Raw genomic sequence first — 24,647 nt, 5'->3', positions numbered from 1 at the left:
CACAGTCCGTCAGGCCCCTCCGCTTTTTTGCAAGCCAGACTCGGGGGCTCTGCTTGGCCGGGGAGCCGCCCCTCCGCCCCGGCTCCCTCCCGCCAGTCCGGGGAGCGCACACCGCCTCGCCGCCCTTCCTACCCTCTTCCGTGGGCCTCTCGTCTGCGCTTGGCTCCGGCGACTACGTTCTGCTAATCCTCTGGCGGTTTTCTGGGTTATTTAGGCAGGTGTAGGTGGAATCTAAGTGATCAGCAGGACGCGCGGTGAGCCCAGCGTCCTCCTACGCCGCCATCTTATCCCTGGATCCCAGGCAGTCTTTTTAAATGTGGGTAGTAAATCTTATGGTTTGATTTCCATTTCCCTGATGACTGGACATTGAGCATCCTTTCATGTGCTTATGAGTCATTTCTAGCTCTTCTATTGAGAAATACTTCTTCAAATCTTTTGCCCATTTTCTTATTTGGGTTGTCTTGAGTTACAGAAGTTTCATTATTCTATTTTCTATTCTAGTAATATTCTAGTAATGAATCACCTGTCAGATAGATGTATTTTCAATATTTTCTGTAGTCTGTGGTTTGCCTTTTTATTTCTTTAATGCTTTCTTTCAACGGGGAGAAGTTTTGGAGCACCTGGGTGGTTCAGTCGGTTGAGCGTCTGGCTTCGGCTCAGGTCATGATCTCACAGTTCAATAGTTCGAGCCCCACGTCATGCTCTGTGCTGACAGCTCAGAGCCTGGAGCCTGCTTCGGATTGTGTGCCTCCCTCTCTCTCTGCCCCAAGCCATTCGCATTCTCTGTCTCTCTCAAAAATAAACATTAAAAAAAATTTAATGGGGAGAAGTTTTAAATTCTGGTGAAGTCAATTTATAATTTTTTTTATGGTTTGTGCTTTTTGTGTCATAAGAATTCTTTGCTTATCCCAAGATTGCAAAGATTTTCTCCAAAGTTTTCTCCTTGAAGTTTCAGCTCTTACATTTAGGTATATAAGACATTCTGAGTTAAGTTTTGTGTGTGGAGTGAGAAAAAGGTCAAGCGTTTTGTTTTGCTTTCATAAGGATATCCAGTTGTGCCAGCACCATTTGTTGATAAGAGTATTCTTTTCCCATTCAATCACCTTGCAAACTTAGGGGAAAGTCAATTGATCAAATCAAATATCCACCAATGCATAAATATATTTCTGGATTCTTCCTCACTTTCTTGATTATTATAGCTTTATACTAAGTCTTAAAATCAGGCTGTGTAAGAAGACCTCCACTTTGTCCTTCTTCTAAGCTATTTTGACTATCTTAGGTCTTTTGGATTTAAAATCAGCTTTTCAATTTCAAAAATCCTTCTGAAACTGTGATAGAGATTGCGTTGAATCTATAGATTGAGGTTCTGTTTTCCAATGCATGAACATAGATATCTCTTCACTACTTAGGTCTTTTAAATTTTTGTTCAGCCATATGGAAACAAATTTGACAATAAATTTCATATTAAAATAATAATAAATAAATAAATAAATAAATAAAATAAAAAAAGAATGCATAAAGAAAGAAAAAAAATTTGGTGAGCAATGTTTGAGTTTTCATTGTATCTTGTATATACTGTTATTATCCTTTCATTCTGCATATTATTATAAATGATGCTAATATTCATTTTCTAATTATTTGTTGATGGTACATAAAAATATAATAGGTTTTTGTATATTGACCTTGTATCATATGACCTTATTTATATCACTTATTAGTCCTATAAGTCTTTTTGTACACTTCTTAGGATTTCCTTCAGACACAAATATGTCCCTGTGAATGAAGAAAGTTTTTCTTCTTTCTTTTCAACTTTTGAGCCTTTCTTTTTCTGACTTTATTGCACAAGATAGGCCCTCCAGAAAAGTGGAGAAGTGGTGAAAGTAAATGTCCCACTTTATTGCCAGTCTTAGCGTGAAAGCATCTGGTAGCTTCACCATTAGGTATGTTTTATTTTAGGGTTTTTTCAGTTTTAGTTGTTGGTTTTGGGTTTTTTTTTTTTTTTGGTACATGTCATTTATCAGGTCTTTGCCTTTTAATTACTTTGCCTTTGAATTACTTTGAATTACTCCTTGATTAAGAAAGTGGCTTTGTTGGTATTTATACCTTAAAAGTGTGTTATATTTTGCTATGACTTTTAAATGGATTTTTTTCTTTTTCATTTATTGAAATGAATATATCTTTATTGAGATATAATTCCAACACCATATAACTCATCCATTTTTTTTAAGTACACTCCATTTCAGGGCTTGAACTCACGACCCTGAGATCAAGACCTAAGCTGAGGTCAGATGCTTCACCAACTGAGCCACCTAAGTGCCCCTAATTTGTCTATTTAAAGTGAATGATTAAATGGTTTTTGGTATTTTCTCAGAGTTGTGCAATCAACACCACAATTAATTTTAGATCATTTCAGTCACTGCACCTTTACCCCCAACTCTTCCAGCCTTGGGTACACAATAATCTACTTTCTATCTGTATAGATTTGACAATTCTGAACATTTCATATAAATGGAATCATGTAATGTGTGGTCTTTTGAAGCTGGCTTCTTTCACTTAGACTAAAAATTTTTTTTCAAGTTTATTTATTTATTTTGAGAGAGAGAAAGTGCAAGTTGGGGAGGGGCAGAGAGAGAGAGAGGGAGAGAGAGAACCCCAAGCAGGCTCTGCACTGATGGTGTGGCTTGAACACATGAACTGTGAGATCATGACCTGAGACAAAGTCCGACACTTAATTGACTGAATCACCCAAGTACCCCTAGGCTAATGTTTTTAAAATTTATCCAAGGTATAGCATGTATTAGTACTTCATTTCTTTGTATTGCCAAGTAATATTCCATTATACAACCAGACCACATTTTACTTAACCATTCATCAGTTGTTGCTGTTGTTGCTACTTTTTATTTTCCTCTTATGAATAATGCTGCTATAGCATTTGTGCACAACTTATCACGCGAACATAGGTCTTCATTTCTCTTAGGTATATATTAGGAGTAAAATTGCTGGGCCATGTGGTAACTCTATGTTTGATCTTTGGAGGAACTACCAGACTGCTTACAGGCTGTACCACTGTACATTCCTAGTGGTAGTGTACGGGGGCTCCAATTTCTCCACATTTTTACCATCTTTGTTATTATCTTTAGGGTTATAGCTATCCTATTGGGTATGAGGTGGCATCTCATTGTGGTTTTGCTTTGCATTTCCCTAATAGCTGGTGTACATTTGTACGTCTTTGGAGAAATTCAATTTTTTGCCCTTCTTTACCTAGGTTGTCTTTTTATTACTGAGTTACAAGAGTTCTTTATATACTTTACAAATTTCCTCCCATTTTGTGAATTGTCTTTTCATTTTCTTGATGGTATCTTTTGAAGGACAAGAGTTTTAATTTATTTTTTAATTTTTTTGAAGCACAAGAGTCTTTAATTTTTATAATGCTTAATTTATTTTTTCTTTTTTTTCTATGCTTTCATTATCATATCTAAGAAACCATTGCCTAATTCAAGATTATGAAGACTTACTCCTATGTTTTCCTCTAAGAGTTTTATAATTATAGCTATTACACTTGTGTCTTTGATTCGTTTGGGGTTAGTTTTTGTACATGGTGTGAAGTAGGCTATCCAATTTATTCTTTTGTGTGTGAATATTCGTGGTCCCAGCATCATTTGTTTAAAAAGTATACACTTTCCTTCATTGAATTGTCTCAGCACTGTAGTCAAAAATCAATTCATTGTAAATGTGAAAGTGTATTTATTGACTTTCAGTGTGAGTCATTACATCAAAACCACACAGTCTTGACTACTTAGCTTTCTTTTTTTTTTTTTTTTTAACATTTATTTATTTTTGAGACAGAGAGAGACAGAGCATGAACGGGGGGAGGGCCAGAGACAGAGGGAGACACAGAATCTGAAGCAGGCTCCAGGCTCTGAGCTGTCAGCACAGAGCCTGATGCGGGGCTCGAACTCACGGACCGTGAGATCGTGACCTGAGCGAAGTCGGATGCTCAACCGACTGAGCCACCCAGGCGCCCCGACTACTTAGCTTTCTAATAAGTTTTGAAATAGGGAAGTAGGAGCTCTTCAAATTTGTTCTTGTTTTTTGAGATTTTTTTGGCTATTTTGGGTCCCTTAAATTTCCATATGAATCAGCTTGAAATGTCTACAAAGAAATCAGCTGGAATGCTTGTAAATACACTGCATCTATAGACCAATTTGTGAGTATTGCTATCTTAACCATATTAAGTCTTCCAATCCATGTATGTAGGTTGTTTTCCCATTTATTTAAATCATCTTAATTTTTTCAACATTTTATAGTTTTTAAAAAAATTTTTAACGTTTATTTATTTCTAAGAGAGAGAGAGAGAGTGAGAGAGAGAGAGATAGCATGTGAGCGGGGAGGTGCAGAGAGAGAGGGAGACACAGAATCTGAAGCAGGCTCGAGGCTCTGAGCTGTCAGCACAGAGCCTGAGCTCAAACTCAGGAGTCACAAGATCATGATCTAAGCTGAAGTTGGGTGCTTAGCTGACTGAGCCACCCAGGGGCCCCTCAACGTTTTATAGTTTTTGAAATATATTTTAAAGCATAAGTTTTGCATTTATTTTATTAAAATTTATTCCTCAGTATTTTATTTCTTTGGAGTTGTTTTCTTAGTTTCATTTTTAGATTGATTATTGGAAATGTATATACCTGCAGTTGATTTTTGTATATCAATCTTATATCCTGCCATCCTGCTGAACTCATTTACTAGTTTTAATCTTTTTTAGTAAGTTCTTTAGAATTTCCACATAAAAATCATTGCATCTGCTAACAGAAAGCATTTTACTTCTTCCTTCCCAATGTGGATGCCTTTTATTTCTTTATCTTGACTAACTGCCCTGGCTAGAATCTCCAGTATAATATTGAATAGAGGTAGCAAGAGGAGACATCTTTGTCTTATTCCTGATCTGAGGGGGAAAGCAGTCTTTTACCATTATGCTAGCTGTACATTTTTTAGACATGCCCTTTATTAGATTAAGGAAGTGCCCTTCTATTTCTTGTTGAGTTTTTTTTTTAATCGTGAAAGTTTAAATTTTGTCAAATGCTTTTTCTGCATCTATTGAGATGATCATGTGGTTTTTGTCCTTTGTTTTGTTGATATGTATTACATTCATTGATTTTCAGATGTTAAACCAACTTTACATTTCTGGGATAAATTTCACTTGATAATGGTGCATAATTCTTTTTATATGTTTCTGGTTTCAGTTTGCTAGTATTTTGTTGTAGAATTTTGTATCTGTTTTCACAGAAGCTATCGGTCAATTTTCTTTTCTAGTGATGTCTTCTGGTTTTGGTGTCAGCGGAATACTGGTATAATAGAATGATTTGAAAGTGTTTCATCCTCTTCTATTTTTTTGAAGAGTCTGTGAAGAGTTGGTATTAATTCTTATTTCAGTGTTTGGTAGAATTCACTAGTGAAGATATCTGGGCCTGAAAATTTTATTTTAGTAGTTTTCTAATTATACCTCTATCTTTTTACTTGTTATAGGTCTATTTGAGTTTTCTATTTCTTTTTTAATTCAATTTCAATAGTCAATTTTTCCGTGTCTCTTTTAGGCATTTGTCTCTTCTACTTATTTAATTCATTAGCATACAGTTATTCATAGTATTCCTTATAATCTTTTTAAAATTCACACCTAGATGTTTAATCATACATTACAATTTTATTTTTGTGTGCACATTTGTTTAACAGTCACTGAATTTCCAGGCCAGTTTCAGGTAACTGAAGAGACTTTCTAATTAGTTTATATTGTCTAGATCCAAGGTATGCTGCAAACACAGTCGGAGCAAATGGGAAGTAGCATCTTTCTAAAGACAGGCTTAGAAATTCTAGTCCAGTAAGTTAAGATGCTTCCTTTCTCTGGTAGCAGGGCTGGTTCATATCTAACTGCTCTGCAACCATTCATAGGTATCACCAAGAAAACAGGATATAAGACCTGTGTTATGGTACAGGTTTCACAAGTCAAATCATCTGTATTCAAAGGTAAATTTACAAAACCTTTGTAAGATGCATGTGCTGTAATAAATGGGATCACTGCAATTGGTAAGCCAGCAGCTATATGAGCCTGTGTCACATTTAAGATGTGTTGATAAAGACTATTTGCTCTTAGACCACAGAAAGCAGCATTAAGTCCAATATATGTTGATCCATGTTCAAAGAGATTCCTTTCTGCTTCTGGGAGTTCATTAATTTTTCTGGTTATGGTACTGAAAATTAAATTTCCTTGACAATATCATCTGGTTCACGATTATCCATCTTGAGCCTTATGCTCTCTGCACAGCAGTTGGTGCCTCCACCAGTCCTCCTCTGACAGGGGGCTGAGTGAATGGGGGCTCACTCCAACCTTTGCTCAACTAGCCTGAGTGCAGCCATCTTTGGCTGACAAGTGACTCTTCCTTATAATCTTTTAAAATTTCTATAAGTTAGTAGTATTGTGCCCCCTTTCATTTTTGATTATTTCAATCTGAGTCTTTTTCTTTTTGTGTGGTCAGACTAGCTAAATATTTGTCAATTTTCTTTTCTTTTCAAAGAGCCAAATTGATCCTTTAAATTTTTCTGTGCTGTTTTTCAATTTTCCATTTTATTTATCTATGCTCTAATCTCTGTTATTTCTTTCCTTTTGTCTGCTTCAGGTTCATTTTGCTTTCTTTTCCATAGTGTTTCTAGGTGGAAGTTTAGGTTATCAATGTAAGATATTTCTTCTTTTTAAATTTGGTGTTTACATTTATAACTCTCCCTCTAAGTACTATTTTAGCTGCATTACATAATTTTTGGCAAATTGTAGCTTCATTTTGATTCCTCTCAAAGTATTTTTATATCTTCCTTGTTATTTCTATTTTGATACATTAGTTATTTAGGAATATATTATTTAATTCCACATATTTGTGAGTCCCCAATTTCTTTCTGTTATTGATTTTCCTCTTTCACCCCATTATGGCTGTAGAATATACTTTATATAATTTAAATTTTTAAAAATTTACTGATACTTGTTTTATAGTCTAGCAATGATCTATCCTGGTGAATGTGCACTGGAGAATAATATGTATTTTGCTGTTGTTTGGGTGGCCTATAAAGGTCTTTTAAGTATAGTTGGTTTATAAATGTTGAAGTCTCTGTTTCCTTGTTTATCTTCTTTCTAGTTATTCTATTATCGACAGTGGAGTACTGAAGCCTCTATTACTGTTGAATTGTCTATTTCTCTCTTTAATTCTGTCAGTTTTTGCATTTTGGTGGCTCTGTTGGTAGGTGCATATATGTTTATATAATTGTATTATAAAAACATTATTTTTTGAAGTTTATTTATGTATTTATGTATGTATGTATTTATTTATTTAATATAATTTATTGTCAAGTTAGCTAACACACAGTGAATACAGTGTGCTCTTGGTTTTGGAGGTAGGTTCCCGTGATTCATTGCTTACATACAACACCCAGTGCTCATCCCAACAAATGCCCTCCTTCTCAAAACATGATTTTTTATAAACATGTTTATAATTGTATTATAAACATATAGGTTTATAATTGTAGTATAAACAACAGCATATTATAAACATATGTTTATATAATTATATTATAAAAGCACGATTTTTTACAAACATGTTTATAATTGTATTATAAAAACATAATTTTTTATAAACTTACGCTTATAATACAATTATAAACATAAATGTTTACCTGTATTATAGGCATATATTTTTATATAATTGTATTATAAACATATATATGTATTTACCAACAGAGCCACCAAAATGCAAAACTGACAGAATATATATATATTTTTTCTTTTAGTCTTTTTTTTCAGCCTGACAGTCTTGGCTATTTGATTGATTGATTAGTACACTCACATTTAATTTATTATGGATATAGCTGAACTTACATATGCTATTTTACATTTTGTTTTCGATATGTCTCATCTTTTTGTTCCTTTTTTCTTCCTGTACTACTTTCTTTGTTTTATGTAAATATTTTCTAGTGGAACATTTTACTTCTTTTAACAATATTTTTCACTGTTTTTTGTTATTTTCTTAATTATTTTTTTAGTGGTTTCTCTAGGGTTTACTAAATACATCTTAACATATTAGAACCTACTTTAGACTTACACTAGCTTAATTCCAGTGAGATATAGATATTACTGCTATATAGCATCTATCATACTTTGAGTTCTTTGAATTTCTTCAGTGTGTAGATTTTTATTTTATTTATCTTTTTAACATTTATTCATTTTTGAGAGACAGTGTGAGTGGGGGAGGGGCAGAGAGAGAGAGAGGGAGAAACAGAATCCAAAGAAGGCTCTAGGCTCTGAGCTGTCAGCACACAGCCCTAAGCGGTGTTCAAACCCATGGACTGGGAGACCATGACCTGAGCTGAAGTCGGACGCTTAACTGACTGAACCACCCAGGTTCCCCAAGTGTGTAGATTTTTAAAAATAAAATTTGGGATGTTTTCAAGTCATCATTTTGTCTAATTTTTTTCCTGCTCCTTTCCCCTCTCCTTCTGGTACTTCTGTTACATGTATGTTGGTGTACTTAATGGTATCCCACAAGAAAGGGAACTCTCTTTCCCTTTGGAAAGAGAATGCAAACTGGTGCAGCCACTGTGGAAAAATAGTGTGGGGGTTCTTCTGGAATGGTTATCTGAGGCACTCCAGGTACCTGTTCCCCAGTGAAACAACCATAACTGGTAAATAGTAATTGTCCTGAGGGAATATATCAAATGAAGAAACATTTATTCAAAAAAATTTATTAAATATCTGTAAGAACAGCCAGACTCTGTGGCACTTGAGCCATGGCCTTTTACCTCCCCAAGACATTTTGTAGAACAACAGAGCAATCATCTAGCAATTAGTGAAGCCCAATATTTATGTATAATACCAAATGAAGCAGACAGCTTAACAAAGAAGCTATGATGACAATGTCACATCAAATAAAGAATATGTATAAAGGTATAGAAATTATTTTTCAAAACAAATGGAAATTTTACAGTACAAAAGTACAATAAAATTCTCTCTAAAGCCAAGCTTTAGCTAGCTGCATCCCACAAACTTTGAAAAATATTTTCTCTTTTTCTCTTCTCATTTCTTTTTTGACTCATGGTTTAATTTCCAGATATTTTGTAATTCGCAGATACCTTTCAGTTATTGATTTCTAGTCAAGTTGCATTTTGTCAGAGAAGTCCTCCATGTGATTTCCATCCTGTTGAATTTATTGAGACTAGTTTTACGGCCCAGTATATGGTAAATGTTCCACTGGCACTGATTATACTGTAAAGTCTGCCATTGCTGGGTGTTCTATAAAAGTCAATTAGATTCAGTTATTTGACAGAATTAGTCAAGTTGTCTATATTCCTATTTACTTTTCTGTCTACTATTTCTTTTAATTGTGGAGAGAGGTGCTGAAATATCCAACTCTAATTGTGGATTTGTCTTTTTCTCCTTTCAATTTTGTCAGTTTTTCCTTCATGTAATTTGAAGCAATTGGGTGTATTCCCATTTAGGAATGTCATTTCTTCTTAGTGACTTGACATTTTATTATAAAACATCTTTCTTTATCTCTGGGAGTATTCCTTGTTCTAAAGTCTACTTTGTCTAATATGAAGATAGTCATTCCACTTTTCTTATGTTTCATGTTTACATGGTATATCTTTTTCCATCCTTTTACTTATATTTTTCCTCTGTACATTCACAGTGAATTTCTTGTGGACAGAATGTAGACTTTATTATGCAGTTGGACAATCTCTGACTTTTTACTTATTTATTTTTTTAATGTTTACTTATTTTTGAGAGAGAGAGAGAGAGACAGAGTGTGAGTAGGGGAGGGGCACAGACAGAGGGAGACACAGAATCTGAAGCATGCTCCAGGCTCTGAGTTGTCAGCACAGAGCCCAACACCGGGCTCGAACCCGCGAGTGGTTAGATCAAGACCTGAGCTGAAGTCAGATGCTTAACTGACTGAGCCACTCAGGGGCCCCTCTGACGTTTAATGGGAAAATTTAGTCCATCTTCATTAAGTGTAATTATTGATATGGTTAGGTTTAAATCTACTGTTTTGCTATTTGTTTTCTACTTGCCCCATATACTTTCTTTTTTCTTCTTTTCCTATCTGTTGGATTAATTGAATATTTTTTAGTATTCCATTTTACGTCCTCCATTAACTAATTTATTATATTACTTCATTTTACTTTTTAATGGTTGATATAAGGTTTATGGCATGCATCTTAAATTATTAGTGTACCTTTAAATAGTGGTGTGCCACTTCTGCAATAATGTAAGAATTTTCATCAATGTGTAGTTGACCCTTGAAGAACACTGGGGTAGGGGCACTGATCCAACCCCTCTCATAGTGCAGTCAAAAATCCACATAAAACTTTTGAGTCCCAAAACTTAACTACTAATTAATAGCCTACTGTTGACAGGAAGACTAACACATATTTTGTATGTTATAGTATTATATACTGTATTCACACAATAAAGTAAGCTAGAGAAAAGAAAATATTATTAAGAAAAACATAAGAAAAATGCATTTACAGTACTGTATTGTGTTTATCAAAAATAAGTCCATGTGTAAGTGTACCTGTGTAGTTCAAACCCATGTTGTTAAAGGGTCAACTGTACTTCCACGGTCCTTCTCTTTGGTCAGAATTTGAACAGCTTGCAGATCTCTGTGAGCTCTGGGGGTTGTTCATCTTAGAGCTCCTTCACTAATGTTCTCTGCCTGGCCTCATAGAGTCTTACTCTGTGTATTAACCAAAGATGCAAGGGGGATCCTCTTCAGATTTCTAGCTCTTGCTCTGCCTAGCTTACTCGTTTCTGGTACTCTGCCCTGAAGATTCCAGCTGCCTCAGCCTCCCTAACTCTGATCACTGTTTCCTCAATTCAACAAAGTTGCCATATTCTCCTAGAATTACCCTTCCCTGCATCACAATCCAAAAAGTAGCTCCTGAAAGAAAACTGGGACCATCACAAGCCTCACTTTATTTGTATCGCTTCTCTCAGGGGTTATAGTTCTGCTTCCTCTGTTATTCACTGTCTGAAAACAATTGTTTTATGTATCTTCTCTGGTGTCCTGTTTGTTACAGTAGAACAAATCTAGTACCAGTTACTGCTTCAGGTCAGAAGCATTTGTTTACTCTTTGGTTATATTTGTATTTCTTATAACTTTATTTTTGCATTTGCCTATATGATCTATTTTTTATTTATTGTTACCATATATAACATGGAAATACATGTTCATTCCTTTCTACTACTTAGTAATTGCTTTCTCAGAGGGTAAAATATGCTTGCAGATATACTGCTTGAAGAACTTTTAGGCTAAATATGAGGTTTTTTTCAGACAAGTGATACAAGGCCCATTATTTATTCAAGCTAATAGCTATTCAAGCTAGTTTTCACCACATTTTTATTATTAATTAGTATTTAGTGTATGTAATTTTATTCATTGGCTCTTAAATAGAATAAAAATGTGACTTTAAACAACAGAAACATCACAATCTCAGAGTGACTTAGGTATTGGACAGGAGGTTTTTCAGTCCCATTTCTTGTTGGGTGAAAGAACTACATTCATGCCACTTTTGTGCAAGTAGTGAGCTGAGCCTTTCTTAAGAATTTACAGTAAAAAAGATAACATAACTCAAGTATGCTCTCTTCATAACTAGGAAATTCCAATATGTATTAGCCTAAACTTGTCTTATAATGGAACTTTATCTTCTTTTTTCCTATCCTTACTGGAAGCTAAGATTAGATAGATTTCATTTGCCCAAGTTTCAAATTACTGATAAAGCAATGGTATTTTTTATACAGCAGTGGGAAGCACCAAATATCTATTTGGGGACTTTATATTTTTAAAAAACATTTCTCAGTTACTTCTGGTAACAATAAGATCCTATTCTTATTGATAAAGTTCAGTTTATATAATACTCTCTGAGTAGTTGACTCATAGTGACTCCCTATTTTTCTTACCTCAGTGAATTCCAGTATCTGTGAAATTAAAAATAACTATGATTTTGCTAAGAAGAGGTAGAGATTACTATACAAATACCAAAATATATTATAAAATCAGTATAATTAAAACAGTGTGTTATTGAGGCAGGAATGGATTGATAGATGAATGGAAGAGAATAGAGTCTAGAAATAGACTCTTAAATATATAAGAATTTAGTATATGGTAAAATTAGCATTTCAAATCAATGAGGGAAGAAAGGAATTGTTTAATAATTGGTGCTAAGATAATGGGATAACCATGTGGGGAAATATCGTATTCTTATTTCATAATACATACAAAAATAAAGTCCAAAAGGATTAGAGTTAAACATAAAGATAAATCACTGAGGAGGTACCAGGGTGACTCAGTAGGTTAAGTGTCTGACTCTTGATTTTGGCTCAGATCATGATCTCAGAATTCATGAGATTGAATCCTGCATTGGGCTCACCCTGACAGTGTGAAGCTTGCTTGGGATTCTCTTTTCCTCTCTGCCCCTTCCCAGATTGTGCACTCTCTCTCTCTCTCTCTCTCTCTCTCTCTCAAAGTAAATAAATAAACATTAAAAAAGTTAAGTCACTGAGGAGAAGATATTCACAATTTTAAAGGAGAGGAAACCAAACCCAGAAACCTGAAAGAAAAATATTAGCTCATATACATGGGTATGAATGTATAAGCCTGTGTATGTGCGGGTATGTGTGGTGTGTATGTCTGAATGAGCTTATGCATAAAAATGTCTGGAAAGATCTATACCAAGCTCTTAACAGTGGTTATTTTTAAGGGGAAGGGTCAGAAAGGACTTTTACTTCCTTTTTTCATGTCTGTTTATGTCATTACTATTTTGTTACAATTAGTATCTGTAACAACTATAATCAGGAAAATTTTTTTTTAAGTTTATTTATTTATTTTGAGAGAGAGAGAGAACACCAGCAGGGGAAGGGCAGAGAGAGAAGGAAAAAGAGAATCCCAAGCAGGCTCCAGGCTGTCAGCACAGTGCCTGTCATGGAGGCTCGAACTCACAAACCACGAGATCATGACCTGAGCCAAAATCAAGAGTGGGACACTTAACCGACTGAGCCACCCAGGTGCTCCAGGAAATTCTTTCAGTTTTTTTTTAAGTTTATTCCTTTTGAGAAGGAGAGAGAGATAGTATAAATGACAGGGAGTGAGAGAACCAAGCAGGTTCCAAGCTGATAGCTTGGAGCCTGATGCAGGGTCAGAACCCATGAATCTTGAGATCATGACCTGAGCCAAAACTAACAGCCAGATGCTTAACTGACTGAGCCACCCAATTGCCCCAGAAATTTTTTCATTTTGAAGAATGAGCGCATAATGAATGGATATTGCCTATGCACACATGATGAAATAAAAGCTACCATTTATTGAATGTCAATTATGTGCTAGCTAGCCCCTTTTATGACTGATTTAGGGCCCAACACAACCCCATGAGATAGGTTCTACTTTTAACCTCCTTTATAGCTATTGAAGCAGGAAAAGATTGATAGATTGATGTTAAGACAATTGGAGGAAAGACCTCTTTAGAGAGGTCACACAGCTAGTAAGTGGCAGGATCAGGATTCAAACTCAGACAGTCTGGCTGGCCTTAGAGCTAAGATCTTGATTAGAACACTCTACTAGCAAAAAAGAAAAAAAATAGGAAAAAAAATAGGACACTCTATTAGCTTTCAGAACAACCATTACCTGAACACAGGCATAATATCCCTTTTTTAATAGATTTATGGTCACTATGTTTAGACATGATGGAGGCCCAACTATGAATATAGACTGAAATATGAATATGTTTTCATCAACACTAGAAAAAGATGTCTGAAAGAGGGTATAAAGACATCCCTGGAAATATCCTAGAGTGCAATCATTTATGTCCTACTCAGGAGAATGAAGGTCTGTGGTGAATTGTAATCATCATTTTGCAGATAGTTCTTGGCTGCACAGAGCTTTTATGCATTGAATGTCTCTTCTCATTTCTTCAACACCTGAGATATGTGAATCTGACATACAAAGTCTTCTCTTATGCCCAGAAGCAATTTTTTATTGCTATCTTTCTATCAAAACAGGTTAATACTTTGTTAATATTTTGAAATCAAGAACAAAGCTGTCAATCTGAGATAAACAATTTGGAAACACCCAAAGGTATCTCAGGAGGAACAATTTATGGTTGACAAATTCAATCTAGATCATAGCCATTGACAACAACATTAATTCCTCAATTAGCAGTAAGAGTGGAGTGACCATGCACACTAAAAGATAATCAAGCCTGAGTAGAAAATTGCATTTTGAGAAGTCCAAATATAAATGCTTATTATAGGTACCATATTCTTAATCAGTATAACCAAAATAATTTATTAGGAATTAAAGAGACAAGGGAGGAAGAGAAAATGAAAACCATGAGTTTCTATGATATAATATGGGAGAGGACTATTCTATGATAGTCCTCTCCCATATAACAAATGCACATTGGACTTACAAATGTTTTTTTTCTTCCTGGGGATTTTGATCAATGGAAGTTTAGTGATATAGGTTTAAATATATTCATCTCACTTCCCAAAGTGGTGTTGGTTTGCGCTGTTCCACAGGGCAGTGCACACACTTTTAGGCCTTGCTGGCTGCATACAAATCCTCAAGCGGGGCTAGGAAGGAGCGGAGAACGCTTAGTGCACAGTCACTACTCACTGAGAAATCTGAATGTTGTGCCCTGATCTCTCTGCAAGAAAGCCAAGAGTTGGGTTTATATGGGGAATAGTGGGAAGCAAGCTTCCATTGCTCTGTACAGGGCATTCATCACGGTCTGCCTGGGATGAGAGTTAACCAGGAGCAGGAGAGAGACCATTCCTCTTACCTACCAGGTGCTAGCCCTGTATTAGACACCTGGTCAATGATCTGTATCTTGCATCAGAGGCTGAACTTCTAGAGGGCACCAACCTCTCTGACTCTTCTGGTATCTTTGCAGCTCCTCACATGATAGAAGTTCATCAGATATTTATTTAGTTATGGTTAAAAGTTGTATGTTAGAAGTTGTTGAAAGTAAAGCTGAGGAAGTTAAAATGTATAGTGTAATAAGTAAGGATCCACTGCAGATTCTTGAGAAGGCTTTTTTTTTTTTTTTTTTTTTTTTTAATGTTTTGGTTAGGTTATTACAGGGTTTCTCAACCTTGGTACTATGGACATTTGGGACCAGATTTTTTTTAAAGTTATTTATTTATTTGAGATGGCAGGGAGAGGCAGAGAGAGAGGGAGAGAGAGAATCCCAAGCAGACTCCACATGTGTCAGCACAGAGCTCAATGCAGGGCTGGAACACATGAACCGTGAGATCATGACCTGAGCTGAAACCAAGAGTCAGACACTTAACCGATTGAGCCACCCAGGTGCCCTGGGGCCACACCCTGGCCCCAGCGTTAAAGGTGTGTGCACTGCCCTGTGGAACAGCGCAAACCAACACCACTTTGGGAAGTGAGATGAATATATTTAAACCCCCAGTTGGGGGCCTGTCCTTGTGCATTGTGGGAGGTCTAGCAAAATCCCTAGCCTCTACCCACTAGATACCAGTAGCACTCTGCAGGTGCAACAACCAAAAATGTTTTTCAGACATTGCCAAATGTCTCCTGGGGAGCAAAATTGCCACAGTTGGAAACAACTAGGCTGTAAGAGGGAATGGTGACGTTAGAGGCTGGGAATATCAGATGCTCAGATCAGAGGAAGAGGAGCCAAAGAAAGGAGGTAGATGGAAGATAATTAATTCAAGTGTAATTTGATCTAAAGATAGTGACTCATTACTGGTATTATTACAGCTACATGTAGTATTTTGGAGTCTAATACAGAAGTGTTGGGTCGTACTGAACTAAAAATCTAAGGAACAATTCATGAGGGATTCCCTATTGTCTCTTCTGGAAAAATATGAATCCTTACATTGCTTGGAGAAAACCACAGCCAGAGTTGTTATGGAAAGGTTGTGGCCGATTGTCGTTTTGCTGGAATTAACTTCCCCTTTATATAACTGGAAATACCAAATTTAAACATGCACCTTTTAATGCAAATTGTCATTTTATATTTACAAAGCTTTCCGTTTATTGTGCAAGAGAAAACTTTCCTGCGGGTATGCTGTAACTCCCTCCTGCTAAGACGTAGATTATAAAAATCCATGCTGTTACCCTTTGCAATGTGAAACAACACTCCTTAAAATGTAGTGGATATTATCAAATCAGTTTCAGGAGAGGCTTGAAGGAGCAGGAAAATGAAGTAGATATTAGATGCAAAACAATTTGGTTTTGAAAAAACTGCACACTTGTTGTTTATTCCAGTGACAGGAGCTAATAGTGAGTTCATTGTAACCAACTAATGTTGCAGCATCTGGTATAGTTTTAACAGAACTGCTGTTCAAGGCAGAGATTAGGTGAGGTTTAGGCTGCCCATGGTTTGCTGCCATACTTTATCTTCTGAATTCTCCTTATTTTCTGCATCTGTAAGAACTAAAGAACAGTCATACTATCTTTCTGTATTTGAGTGTTGATAATTGGGATATGTGGATGCTTCTAGGTATATGTTCATCTGGAAAAGATATTTGCTTGGTGGCCTTTACACCGATGACATGAAATTCTCTGATTGGAATCTGGGTCCTGATACACAATCTTTAGAGGTTCTTGATACATGATCTTTAGAAGTGACAACCCTTGGGACTATGGTGTCAGTCTGGCCCCTTATAAAAGTCCACAGATATGCTTGGGATCACTTACACTGTGTTTCATTTCTACCATGAAACTGGTTGATAAAAGGTGCATGAAATCCACTCATATTTTTCAAAGTGAGTTTCTAGGGTTGGAAAACATCCTGTGTGAGTTTGCACTTTAAATTCTTGTTTTGTGCAGCACCTGGGTGGCTCAGTTGGTTAAGCGTCTGACTCTTGGTTCTGGCTCAGGTCATGATCTCACAACTGGTGAGTTTGAGCCCCACATGGGTCTCTGCACTGACAGCGCGGAGACTGCTTGGGATTCTCTCTCCCCTCTCCTTCCGCCCCTCCCCTACTCATGTTCTCTCACTCTCTCTTTCTCTCTCAGAAATAAATAAACGTTAAAAAAATAAATTCTTGGGGCGCCTGGGTGGCGCAGTCGGTTAGGCGTCCGACTTCAGCCAGGTCACGATCTCGCGGTCCGTGAGTTCGAGCCCCGCGTCAGGCTCTGGGCTGATGGCTCAGAGCCTGGAGCCTGTTTCCAATTCTGTGTCTCCCTCTCTCTCTGCCCCTCCCCCATTCATGCTCTGTCTCTCTCTGTCCCAAAAATAAATAAACGTTGAAAAAAAATTTAAAAAAAAAAATTCTTGTTTTATATACCATCTTGAATTTATCATCGGGCACAGTGTAAAAGTCAGCCCCAACCATTGTGTTTCCTTGTGCAATATTTCAATCTCACAGGACAGTTCTGGTGGAGGAGAGGTCTCCCTGGTGGGGCATTAATGCCACCAGCCTCTGCTCTAGGTTTCCAGCAGCCTCTTCCCTAGCTTCCAGTCCATCCATACCAGCATCTCAGGGTAGAACTCTTCCCCTCCTTGTGGGGACCAATAAAGGGCAAGTGCAAAGCAACAATTAATGAAGGTTGTTGGTCATTCAGAATGAGACATCCATACTGGTGGAGGCTATTTGGGAAGATCTGTCCTCCTCTCTGGTGTCCCTTTTTTTCTGTTCGCTATTCCCCCTACTTCTCCCATATTCCTCTATTCCCTTTCTCCCTTCTCTCTTTCCTGTCTTCCTTCATTTCTTCATCTGTTTCAGGTGCTGTAACAAAATACTGTAGGCTAAGTCCTTTATAAACAATAGAAATTTATTTCTCACAGTGCTGGAGGCTGGAAGTCTAAGATCAGAGAGCCAGCAGGGTAGGGTTAAGACTCTCTTGGGGTCACTTGTGTCCTTGCATGTTGGAAGGGGCTAGGGAGCTCTCTTGGGCCTGTTATAAGGGCACTAATGCCATTCGTGAGGTCTGAGTCTTCATAACCTAATCACCTCCAAGCCCCGCTTCCTAGTATCATCACTTTGGTCATTAGGACTTAACATATTAATTTGTAAGGGGACACAAACATTTACACTATAACAATTTCCTATATGATATAACAACCTTCAGGTTGCAAAGCATCCAACAATAATCTTGGCTTCTGCGTATAATTCTGATTTCTTTTAGGATGCTCTTTAAGGAAAAGTTTAGTCTTTAGGGGGCCAGGAAGGTGGCAGTAGTTCTATTTCAAATAGTTTTTTGGGTTCTTTTCCTCTCAAATAGTTTTTATAAAAAGTAATCTCTATGCTCAACGTGGGGCTTGCACTGAGAACCCCAAGATCAAGAGTCACATGCATGCACTACCTACTGAGCCAGTCAGGCACCTCTCCTCTCAAATAGTTTTAAACAACGTGTCTGGGAGTTCAACCATCTGCTATAAGGGAATTGTACCAAATACTGAGTACTCTCATCCCTACCCCAGTGGGTGGGATCCCACGCCCTGGGGAGCAGCAGACTGTAGCACACTTGGTCCCTGGGCCAGACTGCAGGGTCTCACCTCTACTGCTCACTAGCATCCTGGATTTCAGGCCTCTGTTCCCTGATTCCTAACACAGCAGTGACAACAGCAAGCTGTCATCAGGTTGTTACGAGGGTTAAATAGTTTATCAATATAAAGTGCTAGCCCATAGTTCACACTCAATAAATGTCAGGTATAATGATATCACCATCCTTGTCCTCAAGGAACTTGTAAACTAGGGGAAATGGGACAACAGACATGAAAGATTTACAAAAGAGAGTCTGTCATAAAGTTTTACGTGTTAGGGTTTAAATGTCACAGGAGTTTAAAGAAGAATGAAATTTTTCAGGGTCTGTGGTCAGGTAATGTTAATAGAGGCTGAAGGTTGTTGAGGCCAACATACACTAAGCACTTACTACTTCTATTACTCAGTCACCCAACTGAGCGTTTACCCCATGACATTCACTTTGCTAACCATGCTTTGCTACTCTGAAGAAGAGGCATAGTTATGATCTCTGTGCTGGGTGCTGGGCTAAATAACCCTTCTATACATTGTGCCATTCAATCCTTTCAACACCCCTAGAATTAGGTGGTCATATCTCCATTTTACATATGAAGACACTGAAGTTCAGAGATGTTAGTTTCTTTAAGGTGACAGTGGTAATAAATGACAGAGCTGGGACTGGAGCACAGGTTATCTGATGGAAGAGCATGCAAAAAGAGGGGTGTGTAAGGTGTGAAAGGCTGACTGAAATAGGTGTGGAGGGCAGGAAACCAATGAAGCCAATTCTAGTGGGAACAGAGAGTCTACTGGGAGCTACAGATAAAATGGGATTGCTATGGATGGTCTCCTTAGAAAGACACCACAGGGCAAGTAAAGGTGCTTGGACTTCACCTGGTGGCAGTGGGAAGCTCACTGGCTCCTAAGCCCTGGAGAGAGAAACATGATGAAACAAGTTATTACCGAGTTTAGCCTGGCTCCAGCCTAATGGGCAGTGGCACATTAGAAGGGTCAATTTTGGCTTGAGAAGGCAGACAGGCAAAGGAAGTAGGATGGATGCAGGTGTGAGATGATGAGGGCCCAGAGCAGGGTGTGCTGAAGAGAACAAAGAGGAAACATCAGATCTACGGGACTCCTTAAAGGCAAATTGCCAGGTCTCTGTGCCAGCTTGGATGAGGATGGTACACGAGAGAGGAAGGATCAGAATGTTCCAGAATTTCTTGCCCTAGCAGTACTGAAAATAGTGATGTTTCTGATGAAGCAATGAAAATCAGGAAGATATGTGGCGAAGGCTTTTTGTTGCTGTTGTTTTATGTACATTGAGCTTAAAGCTGCCTCTGGGAACCCTGTAAAACATTTGGGCTAATGGAGATTGGAGTATGCATGAGAAGTCAAGGCTGGAGACAAAGATTTGAGAATCAGCCATGTGGAAAAAAAAAAGATATATCTCTAAGGCAATGATAATGCATAGGGTTAGGTACCAAAACAAGGAAAAGAGGCTGCAAAGGGAAAGAGAGTGATTGTTTTGGATAGTTATGGGAAAATCAGGAAAATAGAAAAAATAATGGCACCCTATATAAGACAGGTCAGAAGGTGATCACTTGGGCTCTTTGAGGAAGGAAGCTCATGGGCTCAGTAGATTGTGAAGGTGGAGAGAGGCCACACAGAAAGAAGTAGGTGGGTGAGGAATGGAAGGGAGTGAGCAGAGATGATGGAGAATCTACAGACTTCCAGGAGTTGAGAATTAGGATAGGCCTACTGTGGAAGGGGACACAGGGCCAAAGGAAGGTTGTCTCTGTTTCTTTGTAGAATTAAATGGTGTGGGGATGTTTGAAGGCATGTGATTGGCCGTGGACAGGGAGAATTTCACACCTCTACAATTATGAAACAGATAGGTTTAACATAAAAAACTTTGGGGAGGGGATCTTTTTGCAGTTTTCTTAAATGGAAGTGGGGACAGTTCAGACCATGCCCCCGACTCAAACAGAAGTGGAGATTTTTCATTGACTTTATCACAGTGACCTCTAAGCCTTTTTTTTTTTGTTTTTTTTTTTTTTTTGGTTGCTTATATCTAGTAGTATGATTTTTTTTGAGAATTCAGTTTCAATATATACATATTTAATTTTGAATTTTATATACATATACTACCATGATTAGCTAATATCTCAAGGTACATCATTCACCAGGGTGAGTACATTACTAAAAATGTGGATATAATTTTATAATTCAAATGTTTTTCTTGGGGCTCCTGGGTGGGTCAGTCAGTTAAGCATCCAACTCTTGATTTTGGCCCAGGTCATGATCTCATGATTCATGGGATCGAGTCCCTCATCAGGCCCTGCACTGACAGCACAGAATCCCTGCTTGGGATTCTCTCTCTTCTTCTCTCTCTGCTCATCTCTCTCTTTCTCTTTCTCTCAAAATAAATAAATAAACTTAAAAAAATGTTGTTCTTGATAATTTAGAATTATTTTGGGGTGATTTCCTATTAGAATTGATTATGTTGTCATTGATTTTACCTTGTGCTTGACTGAGGGTTTGTTTAGTAAAGCTATGAAACATAATCCATATTAACTAGGTCTTTGCAAACTCCTGTCTGTAGAAAGTGGGCCCCACACCTTCTTCAGGGAATCACACATCCTGTTCTTGACCCATGGCTGTCTAATGTAGGACTGTGTGAGTATACCAGGGTCAGTCTATATATTAAACATTCATACAGCCTAATTCTCCTCTCCCTCCCTCTTTCCCCCTCTACCTTCCTTCCTTGCTACGAAATGGATATCCATAGATGCTCTACTATTTTCTCTTATCTCCCAATAAATCATCTTACCTTGGGGTATGTGCCCCCACCCCTGCCTTGGAGAACACAACTTTAGAGAGTGAAAAACTGAGGAAATGGGAGAATCACACTTATTATTATTACAACGCAGCACTTCTTTTTTGTTTAGTGTAGGTTTTATGCCTTGGACTGGGAATCAGGAACTTGGGTCTTAACTTTCTCTTTGTCTACAACTTGTATACTATGCCCTAGGGCAAGCTCCTTTACCTCCCTGTGCCTCAATTTCCTAATTCACATACCAGGGATGAAAAGACCTGTCATACCTTACTTAAATGGCTGCATAGGTTCTCATGGACTAATGTATGTTAAAGTGTTACAAAAACTGGAAAATGGCCAAATGCATTGCAATTTCATCTCTAGACCACACAGATTTCACATGGTACACCATTTCCCCCCCCCCCCCCCACAAATTCTTTACAATGTAGCAAATCCTTTGATCATTATTACTTCAAGTCACTGAAGTGTAATGCTTACAGGCAGAACTATGCTTCTTGTTAGCTAGCAATGCTTACACATTGCTTTCTGGGGTCACTGGGCATATAACTGTTAATTCCCTGAGGTCCCTTCTGTTTTACATTGTCTGCAAAAGCCCTGTTTTTCCTGTCAACAAAGTCTCATGCCTGCACTTCCTGCCTGTTTGATGGGCAAGTGTCTCCAGATGATTCCCCTTAGTATGGACTCTGCCAGGCACACCCAAAGCCCAATCTATACACCACTCAGACAATTCAGAACACAGAAAGATACCACACAACTTGCTTTGCTTAAATAACCAAGATGAAAGTAAAACAATTTTTTCGTGTGGGGCTAGAATCATTTTTGAATAATTTTTTCTGATGATTCAATATTTGGAAAATTTAGGAAAGAGAGATAAACAGAAAAAAAAAATGACCTGTATTCCCAACCTCTTTGAACATTTTGGTGTAAATGGTACCATTTCTCCCTTCTATTAATAGGAATAAAATCATTGTTTAGTAATATTATTTTAAAATATGTAATAACATACAGTGTATCTTGTTATTAAATATTCCTTTCTAATATGATTTTTAATGGTGCATTATATTCCATTGAATGGATCATATTTACTTAACAATAGGCTATTGTTGAACACTTGGTGGTATTTTGCCTGCAGAGTAGCAGAGCTGGCCAGTGGGCAGGGATGGGAAGTGAAAGACACAGAGGGTTTCCCCTGAGCAGATACTCCAAAGAAGATACTCAGGTGAACCTTTCCCCTGTGTTCTTTTTCACTCATTTCCTTAATGGTAGAACTTAGCCACATGTTCACTACTGCAATGCATATCTCATATAGCTGTATTTTTTAATAAGTTTATTTATTTGTTTGTTTGGAGAGAGTGACAGAGACAGAGACAGAGAGAGAGAGAGAGAGAGCGAGCATATGCGTGAGTGAAGGAGGGGCAAAGAGAGAGGGAAGGGAGAATCCCAAGCAGGCTCTGTACTGTCAGCTCACAGTGGAGCTTGATCTCACAAACCGAACTGTGAGATCATGACCCTAGCTGAAATCAAGAGTCAGCTGGTCACTTAACCAACTGAGCCACCCAGGTGCTCCATCATATATCTCTCTTTTTAAATGTATCAATGATTACTTCTTTTGGGTGAACTCATAGACATGGAAATTTAGGATTAACTGGCTTATAATATTCTAAGGCTTTTGATGAGTATTGATTGCAAAATTGTCAAAGTTAGAACCAACTTATATTTCCTGGAGTAATGTAAAATACTCTTCATCTCTTCAGTGTTATTGCCAACATTGGGTGTAATTTTAATGTTTATTTATTTTTGAGACAGAGAAAGTGGGGGAGGGGCAGAGAGGGAGACAGAGGATCCAAAACGGGCTCTGTGCTGACAGCAGGGGCTGACATGTGGGGCTTGAACCCACGAGCTGTGAGATCATTACCTGAGCTGAGTCAGACACTTAACTGACTGAGCCACCTGGGTGCTCCTTGCATGTAATTTTCTTTTTTTTTTTTTTATTTTTCTTTTTTTTTTTTTAATTTTTTTTTTTCAACGTTTTTATTTATTTATGGGACAGACAGAGACAGAGCATGAACGGGGGAGGGGCAGAGAGAGAGGGAGACACAGAATCGGAAACAGGCTCCAGGCTCCGAGCCATCAGCCCAGAGCCTGACGCGGGGCTCGAACTCACGGACCGTGACCTGGCTGAAGTCCGACGCTTAACCGACTGCGCCACCCAGGCGCCCCGCATGTAATTTTCTTTAAACATATTTAAAGAAATATTGACCCCAAATGGCAGAAGACAGAAATAATAAAGATTAGAGAAGAAATCAATGTTACAAAAGACAAAAAGCAAAAAACAGTAGAACAGATCAATGAAACTAGAAGCTGATTCCTTGAAAGAATTAACAAAATTGATAAACCCCTAGCCAGTTTGTTCAAAAAGAAAGAGGAAAGGATTCAAATAAATAAAATCAAGAATGAAAGAGGAGAGATCACAACCAACACTGCAGAAACACACACAATATTAAGAGAATATTATGAGCAGTTATATGCCAATAAATTGGGCAACCTGTAATAAATGGACAAATTCCTAGAAACATATAAACTACCAAAACTGAAATGGGAAGAAATAGAAAATTTGAACTAATTATGGGTCCATAATTAGTAAAGAATTAGTAAAGAATAATTAGTAAATAATTAGTAAAGAATCAGTAACCGAAAACCTCTCAAAAAACAAGAGTCCAGGGCCAGATGACTTTCCAGGGGAATTCTACCAAACATTTAAAGAAGAGTTAACACCTATACTTTTGAAGCTGTTCCAAAAAATAGAAATGGAAGAAAATTTTCCAAACTCATTCTATGAGGCCAGCATTACCTTGATTTCAAAATCAGACAAAGACCCCACTGAGACTAATTTTGCTGATGAACATTGATGCAAAAATTCTCAACAAGATACTAGCCAACTGGATCCAACAATACATTAAAAAAATTATTCACCATGATCAAGTGGGATTTATACCAGGGATACAGGGCTGGTTCAATATTTGCAAATTGATCAATGTGATATATCACATTAATAAAAGGACAAGAACCACATGACCCTCTCAATAGATGCAGAGAAAGCATTTAAATACAACATCCTCTCTTGATAAAAACCTTCAAGAAAGTAGGAATAAATAGAAAGATCATACCTCAAGATCATAAAAGCCATATACAAAAGACCCACCACTAATATCATCCGCAATGGAGAAAAACTGAGAGCTTTCCTCCTAAGGTCAGGAACAAGACAGGGATGTCTACTCTCGCCACTGTTATTCA

The 24,647-nt window shown here is 37.4% G+C and overlaps 1 protein-coding gene and 1 pseudogene across 3 annotated transcripts in view; one reads left to right on the top strand and one right to left on the bottom strand.

The window, feature by feature from the left end:
* Positions 1-24,647, top strand: part of CCNY (cyclin Y) — a 331,491-nt gene that overhangs the window by 52,276 nt on the left and 254,568 nt on the right. The window lies entirely within an intron of this gene.
* LOC147579418 (transmembrane protein 126A pseudogene) lies at positions 4,032-17,064 on the bottom strand (annotated as a pseudogene).

The sequence above is a fragment of the Puma concolor genome, chromosome B4, assembly GCF_028749965.1.
Source record: "Puma concolor isolate L17-30 chromosome B4, mPumCon1.1.hap2, whole genome shotgun sequence".
Lineage (NCBI taxonomy): Eukaryota > Metazoa > Chordata > Mammalia > Carnivora > Felidae > Puma > Puma concolor.
Note: the sequence above shows the minus strand (reverse complement) of the source record. Positions and strands in the feature narration are given on the sequence as shown.